Source organism: Haliaeetus albicilla, chromosome 23 (assembly GCF_947461875.1).
Source record: "Haliaeetus albicilla chromosome 23, bHalAlb1.1, whole genome shotgun sequence".
NCBI lineage: Eukaryota > Metazoa > Chordata > Aves > Accipitriformes > Accipitridae > Haliaeetus > Haliaeetus albicilla.
Window position 1 is genome coordinate 3,099,465 of NC_091505.1, and position 22,009 is coordinate 3,121,473.

Sequence of the window (22,009 nt, forward strand, 5' to 3'; positions counted from 1 at the left end):
TTTCACACCACATTAGTGGCCATAATTTGCTGAACTAACATTTCCTCCTGCTGCTTTTGAATATATCAAATGACTTTTGAGCTACCGCTCAAGTCTTAAAAGCTTGTTACAATCCACCCTAGAGACGGCTTCAATTCAGTGTGCTGGGCACAGAAACCCTACAACGCTCCGTGAGCCTTTGAGATAAAAAATTCTGCCAAAGTTTTACATTTTACTGCACTAGCACCGACAAAATAAAATTAAGTGGCCCAAGGTCCTAGCAGGTCCTAAAAGGACCCCAGGTATCTCCCATCTCATTTCTAGAAGTTACACCGAATACCTCTTCTTCAGAAATTCTTGTAACTCTACATCACCTCCCTACGAGACTCGAGTAAAACAATTATACTCTTACACTGCGCAATTGGAGACACAAAACTGCACGAAAGCTATAAAGTACGTACTTTCTCTACAATAAAATGTATCGGAGTCCAGATTTAAATATTTTCCTCGGTTCTGATCATGTTTCGGGGGCTTTTGCGAACATCACAAAGAAACAGCAATTCCCCCCACCCCAAAAGTCAATGCAGCAAGACACTGGCTGGACAACTGTGCCTTGCCCTGCCTGTCCAACATCAAGAAGGTTAGCCAAGCCTAGAAGGAATTGTTATTAGCTGCCTGCGAAAGGATCGGCAAGTAACATCCTAGAGCTGGACTTCAATGAGGGGACGGAGGACAAAGAGCAACTATCAGATGGTAATCTTCTAATAAAGAAATACACAAATATTTATAAACTCATACTTACCCCCCACATATAATCTCTATTCTACGTAGCTCAGGAAGCACCCTACAGAAGCAGATCTGTCATGTATTAAAAGGTGTAAGGCAAAGCCACTCCGACTTCTGAGGTCCTGGACCACTGCGTTGGCAGGTGACATGTCCCCACAGTTATTCCTCCTTCCTGTTATTCTAATGAATCTTGTTTACTCCGCTCCTGTGCACCTCCAGACAAAAATGGCCCTTCAGCTACTGTACATCTTATTTGTCCTTGCTTCTGCAATAAGCACTCACATCAATGAGTGTTTAAAACAGTGCAAAATTCAAAAGAAACTCCCCTAGGTGGTCTATGCATACAAATAAGTATATATTTTGCTTTTTTCATAAAAAGACACCCTGCAGGTTTCAAGCTTCTCTCACTGCAAGAGATATTCTCAGGCAACAATGCTGATTTGGTGTAAGCTGATCCGTATCACTGGATCCTGCCTTTGTTTTTGGCAGTCCCCTTTCAAGGTGACTAAATTAAAGTGAAAGTACAGTTCCAGGCAGCCCAACAAGAGGCAAGGCTGTTTTGCAAAATCTAAAAGGCTAAATAAGATGAAGCAGACCTTCAAGCTAAAGAATTAGCTCATAAAAAAAAACCAAAAAAAACCCCAAAAAAACAACAAACCAACAACAACAAAAACCCCAACAACAACATCCATGCTGCTCTGAGAATGTCACTGGTAATATCAGAACTGGGAAGATTACACCAGCCAGGAGAAACCAACATCAAACCTCCTGAATCGGATTCATTCAAAACACCTCACATTTAATGGTCAAGGGTATGGGTAGAGTTTAAGAAGCTGCTTCCTTAGTGAACCTGATTTATATGAACACAACTGGTTCAGATCACGTCAAGCAATACAATGGGTCAGCCCAAAACACATGGCTTGCCACTGACCCCAGCACTTGCAAAAACAGTATGCATGGCACATATAAACAGCCAAATGAAAAACATATCTACATTCCTTTTAAGTGTATGAGCCTGAAATTGCCAAGAAAAAATATTTGCTGTCTGCACCTGTGTGAAATTGAGATTGCGGCTCTAAGTGCTCTCAACACTATGCATGCCATGGCACCAATATACTAATCACTGAAGGGTGTTCAGCAGTCCTGTTAAAATGAAACAGTGAAGAGCAAACTTCTTAATCTAACACAACTCCAAAGATTATTCGATTCAGCCTTCCTTCGCAGCAAAACAAGGGCTCATCAATATGGGGACCTATATACAGGCTAAGATTTCAGCAAATTAGCCCATGCCCCGTGTGAACACTGGCCACACGTAACGTGTGGATGCATGCTATTCTAGAGGTGCTAAAACATATTTTCAGTTTTTTCATATGGTAAATCACCTCAGATAGAAACATTGTTCACATACATCAAGACTGTCCTTGACACTCTAGCTAACCGCACGTGAGCCTTTCCGTTTCTCTAAAAACCGCATCCTTAAAACGACGTGGCAAGTGAAAGACTCCGGGTAGCCTTGGCAAGTCATTGCTGGATTTTCACAGCACTCTAATCCCAGCAGGAGATATGGAAAGCAAAATCTCCAGGTATGGTATCTCCTTCTCCTGCCAAACCAGACTCCTCGTGTTGGAGTTGCCTCAGGAGCTTCTGGCTCAATCCCCTCTGCAGCCCAGCCTTCACACACGGCAGTTGTCCTCCTCACCTGCAAGATCTCTTCCAGCCTTGAAGAAGCTAGAGACTAAAACCACGTGCATGACCGCATCCACAGCCCAGAAGCAGGTAAATCAGGCCATGCGACCAGAACATTAGTGAGAGAGCTGAGCACCAACAAAGGCAGAGAAGGAACTATCTGGGTCACGGTATGCTAACAAAGCACGGCAAAGCTTCAGAGCCAGCAGCAGGACCACAGGGAGAGGCCCAGGGAGGTACGTTGCCTACTCTGCAACGAGCACGCCTTATAGACTCAGGGCCAGACTGCTGCAAACTAAAATAGCTGCTGCATAAAAGGCACAGCCAGCTCTGCATATTCAAGATCAGAGCGGAGATAGATGATGAGATTCTCTGTGCTATGCACAAAAGCCAAAAATCACCAGTGCATTTACAGTTCAATATTCTCCTAATCCCATCTTTATTCTTAGTGCATAAATAAAGCTCATTACAAATTATTTTCTTCAGAAACCTACTAGCAACCCAAAATAATTCATGAATGTGCTGTTTGCATTTATACATCCTTGACACCCACAGTAAACATCAAAACAAGGAATTCAGTCACTCACATTGGTTGTAATACATAATTTCTCTTTCCTCTGTGGATTCTGTCACAGCTACACCCAGCAAACTCCTTCAGCAGCATCTTTTATGTTATTAGGTATACATACATACAAGCACACATGTCCACTTTATGGGGACTCTTCTCGGTCCATCTCGCTTTCCCGCATGAGCAAATAGGCATTTTGTGACAACACACATACACATACTGAATAATTTATCTGTACAAAAAAAATAAATAAAAAAATAGAGCAAATGTTTTCTTTCTTAGTCTTGACCAAACACAAAGCTACCTGCTTTCTTTGTTCCAGTATCACACGGTGCCTCCTCTCCTCACTCTCAGCACACTACACCATTTGGCCACCAGCTGCAGTAACCTGTGGAGCTCTGATGTGCGTGCACACGCCGGGGATGGCAGCAGAGGTGCTGCTGGCGGAGAAGTCGAACAGCACCATGGCCTCTCCCACACGGCGAGACCTGGAGCATCTGCCAGCCCAGGCAGGGCAGGTACAGCACGCTACCGTCCCATCCACCGTCCCATCCACCTGCCGGGTGACTCCCTCCCTGCCCCTGGGGGGCAAAGTTGATGTAGCAGGACTTGCTTTGCTTTCAGCATTCCCTTCCTTGAGCACTTAAACTGGATAGAGACTTTAACAAACAAGTTTAGAGACGGAATTCCCCTTTTTGCTAAATTATTAATACCAGAAGACCACGCATGCGCACACACACCAGGCTCACATCGCCACACAGACCAAGGACAGAATGAGAAGCACAGCCAGACGCGTGCAGCAGCCACACACCTTGCACAGAAATACAAATCAAACGTAGCCAGGTGTCTCTGCTCAGTGCCCAGGCCGTTGCAGGGAAGTACGCTAACCAGCCTCGGCATCTCTACTACCGCCTGATGACAACGAGGCATAGCGGATGCGTATAACCTCTGAAGCATTTTTAGTCACAGTATATCTTTAGCGCAGAACCCAATGCAAGTATTAACCAGCAAAGCCGTGGCAGGTGACAACTAATCAGACACGGGAGATGCTGGGGAGGAGGAAGGGATGCTCAGCGGCAGCAGAGAAGCCCCCCACCCCTCGCTGCCCTTGGGGCTGTGCTGCCGGCGAGACTGTGGTCGGCGAGACTGTGGTCGGCGAGGAGGAGCTGGCTGAGGTCTAGGTGCCAAGCCAGAGCAGGGCCAACGGAGGGGAGCTTCCAGCACTGCTGCGTTTGACCCCTTCAGGAAGATTACCAACGTAACAGCAAAAAAAGACCCATGCAGCTCCCAGCAGCTCTCCCAAATATGTAGAAACCAGGTCTCCTGCTTCCCCGACACCCAACAACATCCAAGTTAGCAGCTCTGCAGGATCTGATCAGGCAACCTTAGAGAAAGCAACCATCACAGCCTGAGCCACGCCAGAACTCCCTTCCGGAGGGCTTTGTGTGTTGCAAGAATCAGACACAAAGAGGAACTTATTACCTGCTCTGCACTGAATTAGACATACACAGTCCTCCTGATTGCACACACAAGGTAAAATTAAGCATCATCAATCTTCTTCAGAAGAAAATGTGTGTGTCAACCTTACTCCATCAACCAGTAGAACCTTCCTGCTTAGTTCTTGAATGCTGGTTATTTTATGCAAAATTCAATGTTTGGACTGAGTAGTATGGCAATTTATTAAAAAAAAAAAAAAAGAGAGAGAGAAAAAAGAGAGAGAATACTACATTTAACACATTTGGAAATACAATTAGTCAAATACAACTTCACAAATAAGCAGTCCCTCTGCCCCCAATATAAAAAAAGAAAAACTAGAGTGCAAATTTAGGAAACCAAGAATGAAGGTTGGAAATCTGCCAGTAATGGAAAAGAACGGATATGGCTTATGAAATAACCCCACCGTTTCTGTGTATAATCATTATTTCCAGTTTGGCCTCCCTAAATTAAATTGGTTTTAATCTTCCCTGCTAAACTGGCACAATGTTGACTTCAGCTTTTTGGTGTCCATTTGTTCTACCACATGACATCACGAGATGCCTGCCAATAACAGAGAGATGCCTAAAAGCCTTGAAATTCTTGGCTTTGGGACTCCAGGTTTTCTGAGAACTGTTAATTTACTTTGGCTTAAATCCTAGATTTTGGCTCCACTTGAGAAAAGTATTTCTCACACAGTAATTAAACTTGTAGTGGACAACACTGAAGCAATAGGAGACGTGCTCCAAAAAGAGTATGTTGTCTAGTCACGTCTTTCTGAGGTTTCTCTTCTTGCAGCCACACGAAGAAAGCAGTGAAGGAGCTGTGCACCAGTAGCACCGCTTAAGTTCTAATTAGACAATTAAGGAAGAAGAAATAGCGTTTGTTAGACAAAACTTTATATATTTTTACAAAATTGGAGAAAACCTAGCTGTCAATTAAAAAACAGCTTAAACTCAGTCCAGGTAAAATTCAGAACAAGCTATTCAACTTTACAGCAGCTGCAAAATTACCTTTTCCAAAGCAATGCTTCATGAGGTCTTAGTGGCATTCTTTTGGTGGTGCAAAGCAGGAGAAGCCTCACCTCTCCCACTCGCATGGGACTCTCCTTCAAAATACGATAAAACTGGGGGACAGCACAAAACCAGTGTCTTGACCCTCAAAACCATCGATGATATTAGGCCCTTGGCCTGCTCCTTTCCCAGAGCTTAACAGGAATTTGTCAGTATTTCCCTGCACTGCTCAGGGAGCAGGAGAACAGAAATGGTACAAGACTGCAAGTTCAAACACATTACAAAATAGTCTGCAAAAATAGCTGGGCCTTGTAAGAAATATACTTCTCCATGGAAACCACCAGACGCTCTGAATTCTGGCAGACTAGAGAAAACGGGTTTGTATTATTAAAGGAAATGTCTATGTATTTGGGCTTTTGTAATTCTAACCTTCAGAAAGTGAGAAGCAATTGCTGGTCTCCAGAACAGGTCAGCTGAACTTCCTACATCTTTCCGTCTTCTGCCTCTCCTCATCCAGTGACACCGCAATTCCCGGGGGACAGAAGGATGGGCGGGGGGGTGTACTTTGCAGGTCTCTGCAGTGCTTTTAATTACAGATACAGAATGAAAAGAAGCAAGAAAAAAAGACAACCTGGGGTTTTAAAACACCTGTCCATACAAATAAGACACCTCCACATATTTAGGTGTGGAATGAGGCAAAGCAACACTCCTGTAGTACATTAACAAATGTGACGTATATATTTCAACATCTGTGTATTCCAGACCTCTCACACTCAAACAAGTGCAAGATAAGCCATTACTATTCTCTCCCTCACCCAAAACAGTTTCCACTTTGGATGCCAGGTGGGGAACTACAGATTAATTAACTCCCAACTGGCATTGATGGGATAATTATACTCGCCTGTCTCTGGATTTCACTATTTCCAGCTGAACTGCCACACCAGAAAGCAAATCCTAACCATGAACCTCCACTTCTCCGCTGTATCCCAACAAAGTGCTGACCTCTTACCTGTGAAGGCTGGGATACACAATTCAGAAGAACTTAATAGAATATTTTTAAAGAAATAAAAGTGCTGCAGCCTCAAAACATGAAAGGGATGGGCTACAAAGAAGCACTCATATAGAGAGCAATTATATTTTTTATATCTAATGGTTCTGCCTCAGGAAGCAAGAGCTGGCTAGCATCAAACTGTATAAAAGAAAGGATTATGGGCTCACGAAAAAAAGAATGCCATTTTGATTTAAAACCCAGCAAAGCATAGTGCAGATTTGTTATTTTAACTCACAGCGCTTAATTCCTATAACGAGCCAGAATGCCATTAAGGACGAAAAATACACGAAATACTTATGGTACAAGAAATTAAAAGTAACCTCACTTTTCATCAATGGCTGTTCACCGAATAGGCCATTCTTTGCTTCTCGAAACCGTCTTGAGCTTGCACAATACATCTGGGCTACACAAGATTTCAGAAGGAAAAAAAAACAAAAAAAAGTTTAAATTCGTTTCTGAGAACCTGCTACTCCACAGCATTTCCCAGGGCCAGTTTATGATAACTCCCAGCCAAAGGAGTCCAAGCCCTCCTTGTGACTTCCCAACCAGCATCAAAAGCAGCTCCCACCTGCATTTCTGTGATTTCATACAGCGCCATGTACGCTTGTGCCACAGGTACCATAGTAAAGTTTTTAAAATAAATTCTCGGCTTTTAATCCTCAGTCCTAGCAATCATCAGCATGGGTGAAATACAGAGTTTGCACAAAAAGGAAAAGATTTAGTTCTTCCTCAATTCAAGAAATTAAAGGATAATCCCCAATTATTCAGAATACTTTTGTAGTCTAGTATCTCAATTTGCCATTTTACTTTTATAGTAGGGTTTTTGGTGGTTTTGTTGTGAGTTTTTTTTGAAGTGACTTGTGTCCAGAGGATTTCAAAATTATGCAAAACTGACTGCTGCTCCCGATTTTAAAGTAGGGATATGCTCAGTGTGCCTAATTTCAAAGAAGCAACATGCAATATGATCAACTAAAAATATAAAAATACATTCCTTCTGCATTAGTGCATTAAAAAGTAAAAAAAAACCAAAACCTTTCTAACAAGCAGACATGGAAGTGGTCTCTACAGCACCTGTACCATCATCACAGCAACATGTGACACTGGTCAAGCATGAGAAACATGGAAAACAGGCCAAGACACAACATAGAACTGGAGAATTAAATCTGTGCTAAAATGTGGTGCTTTGGGGAGGGGGAGCAGCGGCACAGGTCGGCTGCAGGTATTTGGGGAATTGCAGCCACAGACAGCCCCAAGAGGGGCTTGCACGGTCCCACCCAGAGCAACCTTCCTCCTGGGGATGCTCCCGGTGGCAGGCACCATGAGAAAGGCTTTTGGAGACAGCGTGGGACTGCCGGCCGCTGCACCCGGAGAGCGATTCCTTCCAGCTGAGCACTTCTGCCAGGCCTGAAGCGGCCAAAGCACAGCGCAGGGCATCACCCCACACCGCACACAAAGCACCATGGGCTGTGGAAAAGTGTAGGGAAAGGGGACATCCGCGACTCAAGTCCCACCAAAAATTTTTTTGAAGAATTTTCCAGATCCTACATTTGACCCAAATCTCCCTGCCAAGTTTTTGTGCTGTCACAATCACTTCCCCCCCGCCACCCTTCCTCATCATCGCATGTGAATGTCCTCTAGGAACAGAGGAAAAACTTAGTTACCCTGGCAAGGCACTGGGAACCTGGCAGTGTAGAGACATTCACCTCCTTAAGAGCCTGTAGCAGTTAATGGTTACAGTGGTTAAAAATAAAAATCAGAATTATATTTTTTTAATTGGTGGCATTTTTTAATTATTTTTATCTAAATGAGTTACTGTCTACATGATTTCCTAAGCCCCCCAACCCCTGATAATATTCGTGAGAGGTGAAAGGGGTTTTGATGTCTGAGTGAGTTTATGGTTGTTTAAATAAGGCAAGTCTGAAGGGTAACACAGCTTTCTTCCCCTGTCCTCACCTCCCATTCACATAAATGCTTTTTTCTTCTTTTTTCAGCTGCAGTTCCTGAGCCACAAGACACAGACTGAGATGTGTGCCCTCCCACTCAGAGACAGGCCAAAGACTGGCATTTTCAAGCTTTTTAACACAAACAATTCCAACATCATATCATCAGACTTCAGATACTCATACTGGGCCAAAGTCACCAAAGCCGAGACTTTCTCCAAGGCATCTCTTCAACCACCTTACGCAACTGCAAAGCAGCGCGAGGTCAGACTGCCAGAGACGGCCCCCCCGGCTCCTCCACTGTGGGCTGGGGAGTGGTCTGCCTCTTCCCAAGAGCAAAGCCCTGACCACGCGTACATTTTGGAGGCTCTATTTAGCACATTCGAAGTCATTCTTGGTCAACAGAGACCTGAGCAGACACGCAAAGCCTCCTAGCAAAGGGTATGCTTGCCCTGTACAACAGCGAGGCCATGGAAAGATACGTGCCTTGGGTTCAAGGCTATACAAGGACGGCTGGATAGCCAACCCACCTGGGCTATCTCCATCCTGGGCTGTACGTAGCACAGATACAATAAATGGAGTTTCTTTGATATTACGTGCTCACAACGACCTGAGCAGAACTGGCACCCCAGCCACCTCACAGCTGGGGGGGCTCAGTTTAAGCAGTTTTGGTTATTCAAACACTGGCTAGTGGCAAAGCCCAACAGATCAGCCATGTCCCCTCACGTCTGTAGCCCCAGGACCAGACAAGGGGCATGAGCTGCAAACGAATCTCCAGGCCAGCAGAGCCCACCACGGCCCCAGGTGGCACTCACGAGCTTAGCTGTCATTAGCAGGCCCTTAAACACATGGCTGAAAGTAAGGTGGCCCCTGAGCATAACAAAATTTACGATCTCCGCCTGGCAGCACACAGGCATGAGGGAGCGTGATAAATGCCAATTGCCAAAGACTTCACCACTCAACAAGCTGGTGACATTATCTCGATGCGTTATCCACTTTCTTCACCCAAAGGAGCAGGCTCTACACTGCTAAACTTTGCCGAGCTTTTCAACACCAGATCCAGGAAAAAAACCCAAACCAAACCAAAACACAAAAGCAAAACGTTTCTTCCTATGCAGAAGGACCTCTTGACTTGGCCATAGTGGTGCAAACAGAAGCAGTACAGCTCGTGGGCTCTCCTCCAGCAGGACCCCCAGCACAAGCTGACGCCCCGGTGCTCAGCACCCATCTGTCCTACAGCACCGATCCAGTCTGGGATCCCTGCATTACAGAAAGATCTGCAGAGATTGCACAAGGATACCAATTTCTGCTGGTTTATTATAATCGTGTGGATGATAAGCAGAGCTTACTGCACATCATAAAAGTAATGCTTTTTCTACTTTATGGAAGAATGTTGTGCTACAGCAGACTTGCAAATGGGGCTAAGATGAAACATAAGAACAGGATTTTTTTCTTGCTCAATCACTCCAAATTGTGTTTGAAACTTCACATTTTTGTTAGGTAAGCTCTAGACAAATACAGCGGTAGACAAATAAATATACTGGTAATGGTTAACAAGCCACCTTTTGACAAGATTGATAATCCATTTATACAAGTTCCTCTGTGTGTCAAAAAAACGCAATCCCATAACACGCACATGTTATTCTTCAGGAAGAAGAAAGATCACCTCCTGTCACACCCCATCTATCCCAATGCACTCCATTCCCCCCAAAATGCCATCTTCATCTGTCCACTCACAGCCTTTCCACAAAAATCCCATGCCCTCCACACTTAATAAAAGTGGTATAGAAAAACTCATGAAAAAGATTTCTGTGAAAAACTCAGGAGCAGTGTCAACGACAGAACAAAAAATGTTCTGTTGAGAGATGCAATACAAAACGCCGCTTACTTTCTGTTATGAAGTGATAGCTCTATTTCCTTAGGTGACATCTCTTGCCAACAGTCTCTGTGGCCATCACTTTCTCTTTCTTATAAACCCTCCTGAAAACCCAATCTCTGAAACTTTAAATTATCCAAAGGGATGAAAAGCAAGGGAATGCAAAATTATTATGTTAAAAAAAAAATTAAATAAAATTTAACCTAGCTGAAAACCAAGTCATCCAAGAGCCATTTAAATAACTCCACTCCCTTTTCTCTTCTTTTCTCCTTTTCCTTATCCCGTGTCTCAGATCCCTAGCCCAGTGCCCGCTGGAGCAGGAACCGGCCCACGGCACGACACTGCTGGTCCTGAAGAGCTTCTGGGCACCATCACAGTTCACGCAACGCACCACTGCAGCACCACAGATTTTGATGCATTTGTATATTTTGCGGGTGCAGGCCACACTGGTTTGACTAATTCAGGCTGGGTCAGCAAAACAGTGAGCATCTCAGTAAGGTTTGGGTGTCTCAATCAGGCTACTTTAAGAATGCTCCTATAAAAAAACCAAAACCAAAACTACTTCCCAAGACTACCTTTTAAGTAAAAACCCTGGTTTTATTTTTCCTGAATCCATAAAAAATTGTATAAAGGTTTTCATGACTCTTGATATTTATAAGAGCCCTTTACAATGGAAAAAAACCCTACTGACTATCCAGGAAAATAAACTTTATACAAAAAAAAGCTGTCAAAAGCATTGGCTAGTTATAAAAACTTGCTAATTTCTTTAAATCACAGTAAGCCTAGATTTTGGGTGAAGCCACAACAGGTACATAACTTTAAGGCAAAAATGTAGTTCTCCTCTTCATGTCTTTAAAACAATCAGATGACGGAGACAGAAGAAGAAAGGAAATTCGCTGGTTTAAACTGATGGAGTACGTTTCTGAACGGCTATGAATTAATATAAAAACCAGTATTTAAAGATGGAATTTGAAGAAGAAAAGGCTGATGGAGGACAAGCATATGACTATCTGTTTGCAGCACACCAGAGCATCATGTGTCAAAACCAAAGTAAGACGTTTGCTTCTGACCCACTTGCTTCTAACCTTTCAGAAGGCTGGAAGGGGGAAGATAATTTTGCACTATTTTGCGTGTAAAGGCACCTCAAATGCTTAATTATAAAGTTTAATCTTGAGCAAAAAAACTCACAGAAGATGCAATTAAGCTTCTGTATGGTTCCAGCTTGGCTTGACAGAACAAAACCAACCCCAGCCAGAGGGAAGAAACTTCACCGCAGTTAACACAGAGTGAAACTCTGGCACAGCAAGCAGCTTCTCCACTGACTTGTGTTTTACCAACATGAAGTTCAGGTTTTTCTTGTTTGTGTTTCTGAAAGGTCCCAGGAGGGCAGAAAATAACTGAAACACAGCCTATCTTTCCACATGGCTCTCCCACTGCACCAGCCAAATTAAGATTTTTAGCATTTGAAGACTTCACACAAACCTACCCCACCCTTTCAAGCACCTCTACAGTTTCAAACAGTGGAAAAACACTGGGGAAGTATAAAGATCCACACAGATACGCGTGCTGTGGGCAGTGGGCACCTCTGCCCGCTGGGGTTGGGCTGCCCGTGCTCCAGGACAGCCCCAACCTGGCTCAGCCACGTGGCCTCAGAGCCGATGCTTGGCCAGGATGAGCTCCGCGAAAGCTTGTCCAGGACGCATTCCCCTCCCACAAGAGGTGCATTAAAGCTGGGATGACACACATTCGACGGACCCATCTGCAGACAAACCACCGTTTTGGCTTTTATACCATAGGAAGCTTTACAACTCATTTAAGGGCAACATCTTGGATTTTTTATACTGTTTAAAGCTCCATTTTTATAGGCTCACAGCGTACAACAGTATCACAGCTCAAAATCACGCATATGAAAGGCTTGTAAGAATAGGCACACCACTTATCACCTGCACGTCCACACAAAACAAACACCATCCAGTTTGCTTCGTGCTGGGGGAAAAGGGGGAAACTCTTCAGAAACACATTTCAATAGTCACCAATATTTAGTCATGTGAGGATTCAGCCATAAAGCCGGTAACTCACCTTCCACTGACCTGTATTTGCAAACTTGCACCGAAAACATTTTTTTCCTCATTTTAATTTAATTTAATTGAGAAGCAGGTGCCTGCTGCAATCCCGCAGGGCACACTTATATACTCATGCTGACGTTACAGAGGTTCCCTACCATTAGTGCTGCATGAGCCAAATCCGGCTTGCCAGCCATGCAGGAGCAGCCACCATCTCTCCCCAGCCTCTGCGGCAGAGCAAAAAATTGGTGCAGCCTCATATCCTGTTGAAGGACCCAAAGCTGAGCACTTGGGTCCCAGCCCCACTGGAGGGACGGATGGATGAACAGCTGTCTCCTTGCCCTGGAGGATGGGTGGCAGCTCCAAGCGGTGAAGGCTTTCCCAGGGTAATTCACACTGCTACGGAGCAAAGCTGCGCTGCAGGGTGGTAGCCATGGGCTGCTGGGGTTTGGTTCAGCTACAGCAGCTGGTTTTCTTCGTGACCAGTCCCCTTGCAGGAATAATTCAAAGCATTAGCATGATTTGTGTATTTCCAATGTACAGAATTAAAACCACAACGGCCAAAATAAAACCTCACTGGGCATGACACACAATTCATACCAAGGAGAGCAAAACGGCAGGGAGGAGCAGGGTGAGAAAGAACCAGAAGTGGAAAGCTGGAGCGGCTCAGTTACCTGGGAGATACACCCCTCTCCACACGATACGATCTACTATTTTCTCAGGCTAATACGATGTCAAATCCCAAAACCACGTGAAGGTTGCTCAGTTAAAGGGTCTGCTTCCAGAGATCAAGAGATCTCAGCATCTACTGAACTCGGCATGAGCCATATTCACATGCACAGCTCATTGATAAAAATAATGTCCGGCTCCTCAGCTGGTGCTTTTCATCTGTCAGTCCGGACACATGGTAGGACCGGGGAGTATGGCATCATTAGCTCCATCTTACAAACTGCAAAGCTAAGACAGTGAGCTAACATGACTTGTCCAAAATTCATCCTTGCAGAGGTAAGGAGACACAACCCAACAGGCCAGAGCTCTTTTTCACCATTTTATGCTCTGGGTTACACCCCTCGATGCCCAGAACAAGGCATGGTTCACTAAATGGACACACTGCCAGGAGCTCAGACCATTTTGTAGTCAATTTTTAATAGATTTGAAACCCTCTGAAGTCAAAGCAAGTATTTTCCTGAAACCACATAACTGCATGGGTTTTGCCCATTATTTTTTTTTTTGTCTTTTTCTTTTTTAAAAGTATTAAAGTCAAGAATATTCATCATCATTCTGTCCACTCCTTGGGAGGGTGGGTAGGTGCTCAGCACCAAAGGTATAATCAAGCGCTCAGATAGGCTTAGGAGTTTTAAAGTGAGACATGTGTAGTAAAAGCAATCACAGTCAATAAACTACTAAGAAGAGCAGTAATGGGATTATCTGTCAACACAAACAAAAGGATAAATACAAGCAAAACCATCAGTCCCTGAAACCTAATTCTCATGTATTTAATCTCAGACTATGGCAGGGAGATTAAAGAACCTGAGGACCAAAGAAAAAGTTATTGATTGCAAAATTCTTCCTTTAAACAAAGTATTTGTTTATGGTTTAAGCTAACCAGCCTATGAAGTGTATGGCAGCAGCTAATTTAACCACAGACGCCGAAGAACTGCACCATCCCCATCGAGCAGCCGACCACAGGGGTACAAGTCAGGCGCTAGCGCTGAAGCTCCCATTCACCCTCACCCTCTTCCAGAGGGAAACTTCTCTCCCCTCACCACATTCAAGCAGCAGGGAAAAAAACCCAACCCACCACTAAATCACAACGTAGCTGAAGGCAAACACACAGTTGCATTCAAATCCCCCTTTTCATTTTGCCAGCTTTGCTTGTGTGAACAAGGCCAAAGCTGAAACACAATTTAGAGCCTCAGGACTGGGAAGCCAGCACAGCCCTGAAACGGCGATCCGCAACAACCTCCGTTGCTTTAGAGGAGCGTTCAAGCAAAGAGCAACTGATCCTTGAACCGTCTCTGCTGCCTGACGCTCTCCTGAAGTCTGCATTTTAAAGCACGGCATCACTCGTCTTTGCCTCTTAAACACGCTAAGCGCTGGATGTGGTGTTTGGCAGAAAAAGCATCCCCCGGCATTTGCACGTGCTGGCAGGCGAGCAGGGACAGGCGCACACGCATGCACACGCATGCACACGCATGCACAGGCACTGCCCTCGCAGGCAGCAGTGGAGCGCAGAGAGGGAAGGCAGGCATGTTTTTATTCCTCCCACTCTTTCACAGCAAACCTTGCCAGCTGCCCTCTTACCTTTCATATGTTCAGCACAGCTGCCAAGGCTCAATCCAGATGAAAGGTTTGAAGCATGACACAGAAGCATCTACCCCGCTTCCCTTTCAATCTAATTACCGGATTCACCTGAGCACACGTAGGAGGGAAGAGAGGGGGCCCGGAAGCGTGAAGAGGCTATGGCAGCTCCCAGTTAATTTGACGGGACCCAACTTCTGATCCAATTAAAACCCAGCATTCGGGGACCAGCAGAGCTATTTTCACCGCTGCCGACCCTACCTATCCGGATGACTGATCCCGAGAGCTCGCAGCGCCGTGCTCTTTTCTTAGGGCCGGGACCCTCGTATGCTGCGATCAGTGAAGAGACCCTCATTTACTTAATAGGATGGAATCAGGCCCTCGTTGCACAAAAAAGCCTCAGTGATGCCTACAAAACCAGCAGTGCAGCTGCTGGGAAGGCTGCTTCGGGCAGGGATACCTGCCTGTGTCTCATATAAACAGGAGACTTATCTCCCTACCCTGCTCTGCCCCAGAATAACAGACAGCCCAACACTACCTCCCCACACCAGGATTTTGGATCCCCCCCCATCTTTTTAGGAAGCTGTTCCCTCTGCTCTTTTTAAACAAATGCCTGAAGTCTACTCTAACCTCTCCTTGTGTGACACACACACAGCTACAAGCTCCCAAAGAAGCGTATATAATAGACTAGAAGGCTCCATATGCATTTTTCATCTTCTTACGCAACTGTGCCCCTCCGCACATGACTGAGGAGATTTTCTGCAAACAGTTCAGCTATCCACCTAATGCTTACTTAATGGAAGTGTTTTCAGAAAAACACTACAAGAATTTTCAAATAGAAACAATTAGCATTCACAGTAATTTGCATCTACTCTTCCCCATTTCTAAAGCAGCATGCTCTGCTTTAATATTAACCCCTGCTTGTTCATCAAAGCCCAGTGCAGGGGAGTTAGCCACACAACTCCCATTAGAAACCACGGGAGCAATTCAATTCAATGGTGAAAAGATTACATGGTGATGCTTGAAACTTGGGGGGACTACCCTTTGTTTTTAAGCATCCTGCGTGTCAGCAAAATGAGGGGCTTCCATCATGCCGCAGCTATTTTCACCAGCGCTCTTTTATTCCCTAATCCGTTCTCCTATGCATCCACAAACCTTGGCAAGGGACTAGCAATGGGATTTACAAGTGCAGTATTCACCAAATCGCTCCCCCCATCACCTAAGGTGCCCTGAATGCATGACACGCTGAGACCAGAGCAGCCAAGCTCCTCTGGAGGCTGGAAGAAGCCCGGTGCCTGGGGTGGGGAGGGGGATGGAAAGGTTTCATTAGCCTGAAATTTTGATCCAGGCTCATTTTAAAAGCCAGCTATCTCATGAACATTTACATCTTGGAAATCACGGTAAACACCTTTATGCTGGGAAGCCTTGGTTTTCCAAAACATGAAACAGCACATCCTACCTTCGAGATTTTGCAAAATAACAGAACATGAATATCTTGCTCGCTATGTGGACCGTATCTCTGAAGACACATTGTGCCTTGTACTTGCAAGGTAGTTTGTGGCCCAAGCGGGTCGGCCCCTGGGGTAGGCACCATTTCCTATGCCTACATCATGTAGAAGGTGGTGAGCGGATGGGGACGAGAGGAAGCACAGAATAATTCCTGCGAAACAAGACTGTATTTGCAAAGGTGCCCAAGAGAGTTACGGCTCAATCAACACGAGATGAGCATACTCTATGAGGCAAAGAAGAAAGGAAGCAGCTTCTTATTAAAACACAGCATCTTTTTTGCTGTATAGCACAGAGTTCCACAAGATAGCGGGTCCCCCCCCCCCCTTTTCTAAAACCCTGAAGAATTCCATGAAAAAAAAAGTCCAAGTTTAAAGACTCCACATCTGACAGCATCTAAGCAGAGACCACTTGTGCAATGCAGTGCTGTCCCCTGTGTACACACACTGCTATTCAGTCTTTAAGAGATCACATACTTCTTTTCCTGCAGGACCCCTGCCTCCTTCAGCTTGCTGGTTTGATGGGAAGCAGCAAGTGATGCAAAACAAACGGGAAAAGTCTTGTCAATCTCTGCCTGATTCGGTAACAAGTTCTGTCGGCAGTGTTGCAGGGCAGATTTGGATTTACACTCATGTTACTGAAATACCTGAGTTTTGTAAACAAGATGGCTGGCGTGCAGTGAGTAGACAGAAATACAAGGAGGATCTGGATCATTCAGATGATGGTCTGGATTATTCATGATGAGCTCAGTGGCTAGGTGTAAACACCTAACCATTTACCAAATGCTATACAAACAGAAGGGACACACATAATCAACAAAATACCGGGTTGTTTAAACTGTTACAATATACACTGTACAACTGAAGGATTTCTGAGAGATTCTCTTAGCAAAACATATTCTTTTAATGTAGGTGTTGAAGGGCTTTTTGGGTAAGAAGGCTTTTGTCTTGTTTTTTAAGGATAAAGAAGTCCAGATAGCATTATATTACTAAACTACTGAAACGTGCATGGCATCAGTAAGATGCGTAACAGACTGAACAACAGAGGTCCCATGTCAACATCTCCTGAACAAGGTAAATGCAACAGGTCCGAGCTAGTGATAAATGAATTCCAGGGCAAGGGCTGTTGACAGCACACCGAAAGCCCGTCCTTGCCTTCTGCTCCCTAAGATCATTTCAAAGCCTGCAGGCAAGTAGTAACTCCAGCAATCTCAAATGATGCAACTGTGCATAAGGGAAAGGATATATTTTATCATCATCCAAGCAGCTAACCACAGGAACTCAGTAACATATCCATATACGCACTCCTGCTGCAGAGGAGCCTGCAGAGCACAAACACTTCTTGCATACTTTGACTTGACTATTTCCTCCACACACAAATAAATACAGTTAAAGATAAACCTCAGGAAGAGGTAAAACTAAATATCACACCAGGCTTTGCAAACACCTTTCTTTGCCTACTGCTTGGTATAAGTCCTACCCTGTAGTTACTACAACACCTGAAAGATGAGGGTGCTAACCGTGTTTCTATTTTCTGTGGACACAAAGCTCAGAATAAACTCACCCTCTGAAAGCCATATCATGCTCTCCTTTTTTTCCTGTGAGCTCGATTAAAAATCCACTCAACTTGCCCACATACAAAATTCAGTAGCCTGTAGGACTTTGAAAAGCGTTATAACCTGGTGTGGAACAGCCACTGGATCATTAATACTCTACTTCAATGTAAATGTTTAAAAACTATGCCAGAATTGAAAATTAGATCCGCCTCCACCAGTTTGGTTTGTACACTGTACAAAGTCGCATCTTAAATGCTTCAAACTGCCACCGGCAACTACATACAGAGCAGTGCAGTGCCACCTTGCTAGCAGCATCAGGGAGGCTGATGCACCAACAATGAAACAGCAGAAAGCCTTTGCTGAACCCAGAAGACTGCCAGGCCCAGGGTGGGCTCCAGAATGAAATTCAGAGGGGAAGGATTTTTTTAAGAACAGAAAATTATTACTTCCCACAAAAGCTTCCTTTAGAAACCAGCTTCCACCCTTTAAATTCAGCTGCTCATACTTGCTTTTTTCTGCCTGGTGCAGCGCTGATGGCACCTCTCACACTAAGAGCTGACACATTCTCAACCGAAGAAAACACAAAGGAAGCAGAAATCTTATCCATCACCTGGAGATAAAACACAAGTCATCCCAAGCTTGCCTCCTTAGACTCCGGCTCACTGCAGCATGTAAGCGCATGCTTAGAAGTGTTTGCTAAATAAACCACAAAATACATACATCCTGACTCCGAAGTTTTGGAAACAGGAAGATCCCACGCAGCTAAAACACTTCCAGAAACATTTTTCAAATAACAATTTATCCTCATGATAGTCCTTTAACTTATGCCTGAATTATTTACCTCTTTTGCAGATAAGAAGCTATAAGGAAAGGCTGAGGAACCCAATCACCTGCAGCAAGGTGTTGAGACTGTTCAAGCACCTCCAACACTCTAAGGCGGGGGGGAAGAAAGAAAAAAAAAAACAAAAAGAATCTGAACTGGATTAAATTTCAGGAATTCCTATACACCTATCTGTGGGAGTGCCTAAAGACCAAACAGTAGCAGGACCCCACAGTGCAAAGTTATATGCAAAAAGTAGTTTGCAGTCCTTGTCAAAATAGCTTGGAGGAGAGAAGAAGGTGTTTAGCAAACCGAAACAGCACCACCAGTAAGCTGGCCAGAAATGACTATCTATTCGTATGATTTTATTGATGGCCATAGCTGGGAAGGTAAAGAACTAGGAAAGAAAAAATGAAGAAAATGAGGCAGAAGGCAGAAGAAAAGAAGAAAAGCTCGGGAGTGAAGATAAGAAGAGCAAGAGGGATAGCTGGTGATCCCAGCTTCCTCCTCCCCATCACTGCTCCTGGCTGCCCCAGAACAAAGCAACACCCACTTTCTGCCTGCATCCCAGAATGCCCCTTTTTTTCCTTCCAAATCCATGTGGACCATGAATTCCCAAGGCACCCAGAGTGCCCTCGGTACTTCACTAACGGTTGAGACAAGGATGCTGTCAGAGCCCGCACGTCCATGGCTCGCGGTCTCCCGTTTGGGAAGCTGTCCACCCCCAGAGCAACAGTCTTCCACGGATCCGTGGGCTGGATGCTTGTGATGGATTAACTGTGTAAATGATGAATTTGAAACTAATTTCCTTCTTCCTCTCTTTCTACAAGAGGTCTCAGCAAGGTAACTGCAGGCCTAAGAATATTTGGGGTTTATTTGGGATGTCTCTATTTATTTTTGGAGGCAGGGAGAAGGTGGGTTTACCCTCCTGCCTCAGCAATAACGGCCTTGTTTTTAAGATCTGAACAAGGAGAGTCAAAGCAGCTAATATCTGTGCTAATTTCATAAGGACTGATTGGAAGGAAACAACAGTGCATTTTTTAAAGGTCAAAGCCTGTGCAATCATACATTTTGCATGGGTGAAAGTCACTCCTGTGACAGAGTGAACAAAAGAGTGACAAGAAGGTAGAACAGTGGTGGTAAAATTTCAGTATCCCAGGTAAAAAGGAAAATTGCTACTCTCCGATTTGCATGTTTTTGGGAAGGTGGTTTCAAAAGCAACTTTTATATTTTCACAGATTAATACCTAATTTTCTTTTTTAATACACTTTGTTTAGAAAAATCTCCTGAAAGTATATTCTAGATGTCAAATATTGTATTGGCAACAATGGAAAATAAAGGCTTAGGCAAAAATATAGACTGAAAACATCACCTTTTTCGATTGGTTGAAGTCATTTACTCTAGTAACACTGTCATGCTGAGAAAATGATCTTTTGTCTATAACTGCTACATAGCTATTAAGCATTTTAGCATATAAGTATGATATTTTTCTTCTTTAGTGTGTAGCTCTGCTTAGGCAGAAATAAGGTGTGCGGGGAAGAAATAAAATCAGCATTTAAGCTTGGATAGGAAGTTCAAAAAACAAACACACAGTCAACAATGAGACAGTGTTTACACTGCAGAGAGAGAGAGAATTAAAAAAGCATTTAAGTAGAAGCACAAATGGCTGCCCCATTACAAAATCAATGATAATGCCACATCTACGGCAGGTACCTTGGGTCACTCGCTAAATAAAAACTGCTACTTAGTAAACACAAAACAAGAATTTGCCCCAGCAATCCCATACCTGGGGATGCTGATGAAGTAATAGGTATCAAAGCATGGATTTCTTAATTTGCAAATTGTCCTTATCAAGCAGAACAACTCTGTGCTTGTTTTTTCTTTAAAAAAAAAAATAATCAAAAAAAACCTTGAAGACTGAACAAAAAGAAAGTTCAAGTGGACACCCACAGCCATGCTCAGCAGCCAGAGCAGGGGAGGGAGAAGGGAAGGGAGGAGGAGCAAGAGAGACATCCTTCCCTTTACTATTCTAAGGTGTAAAGACTTCTCCATCATGACAGATTTTTTTAAGAAGCTATCACACATTCATAACACTAATTGATTTTCATAGAGAAGAGAGCAGATGAGGTCTCTTTGGGAACTGCCTGCTACATTTCTGCTTGAAAGGAGATCACTGCTGGTGTGCCTCAGCTCCTTCATAAAAAATTTAATTAACAATATCTCCAAGAACGAACCCACAGTTAGGTCTCCAGCTATCATGTGACTACCAGCACTCTGATGCACCATGGCAAATTAAACCTAAGCAAATGATACCTGTCGCACGTCGAGCAGCCGGCATGTTACTGTCTGGGCAAGTTCTCGGGGAGGAGCAAGGATGTGATGGGAAGCAGGAGAACACACAAAGGGACCGCGAGATGCCTGCATCCAGCCTGGCAGTGACAACTTGTTTTCCTAGCTGCCACTTTTGATGGCTACACATTTCTATCCGTGATCCGGTGGCGATGCCAGAAAGCAAAATGCTTAAAAAACCACAATTCCAGCTGATGATCCTCACAAATCTACATTTCAGGAACAGCGGAAACCGCGCACATTAGCCCTTTGCTCTCGGATACAGAGAACGACCGTGTAAACGGAGACTCGCGTGTCCTGCGGGAGAGGCGCTGCATCGTCATCCCCAAACAGTGACAGGAATAGAAAGCCACCATGTGCCGGTCTGGAAGTCCCATCTGGCACAGCAATGGAGGAGAGGAGACGAGACTGGATTTCTCTTCTCTTTACCACTGCCACCCTCGCTGCCTTACCCTGTAGGAGCTCTCATCCTCGGAGGACTTGTTCCTTTGACAAACTGAAAACAGGGGGGAAGAGAATCTGGAAATAGCAAGAGGTCCAACACTATAAACAGATTACCAAAATCACTTCTTGTTTCTGCATATGGACTCTGGGCTTGCACGCAGTGCAAGGAAGTGCACATTCTAAAATTTTCCCAACTGCACAGTAATTAGCGCTGATTTACAAGATGGGCAGCGGATACTGCCCATGCTCTATTTTTAACCTGTTTTGTTATCCTTTAAGAACTTTTACCATTGCAGATGCAATACCAATATGCTTGATTTATTATCTATAATGTCAAAATTGAAAAGGTTAATCACCATTATTGGTCAGTGAAAATGAGGCAAGATTATCACTTGAATACCGACACTGACACCGGGAGCAGCGTAAGGGTGGAAGGGCGGGCATGCTCAGACACCGTCGGCATTCGACCTGCCCGAACCGCAGGTCCTCCGGCCACAGCCGCAGTCTGCGGCACAGCCATCATCCGCAGGAAGGTTACAGAGTGTGAAGTGCCTCCATCAAACAAAGACTGTATCAAAACCACAAAACAGGCTTTTAAA

The 22,009-nt window shown here is 44.4% G+C and overlaps 1 protein-coding gene across 4 annotated transcripts in view; it reads right to left on the reverse strand.

Moving 5' to 3' along the window:
• NEXMIF (neurite extension and migration factor) overlaps positions 1-22,009 on the reverse strand; it is a 166,361-nt gene that overhangs the window by 112,871 nt on the left and 31,481 nt on the right. Inside the window, exons 2-3 of one of the 4 annotated variants that reach the window (XM_069810914.1) lie at positions 6,882-6,959; positions 5,935-6,088 (exon numbers count right to left, since the gene is read on the reverse strand). The exons of 1 other annotated variant lie outside the window; for it this stretch is intronic. The gene's annotated coding sequence lies outside the window, so the exon portion shown is untranslated. Of the gene's footprint in view, positions 1-5,934; positions 6,089-6,881; positions 7,613-22,009 lie in introns of those variants that run through there. 2 more of the 4 variants (XM_069810915.1, XM_069810916.1) reach the window with 2 other exon arrangements.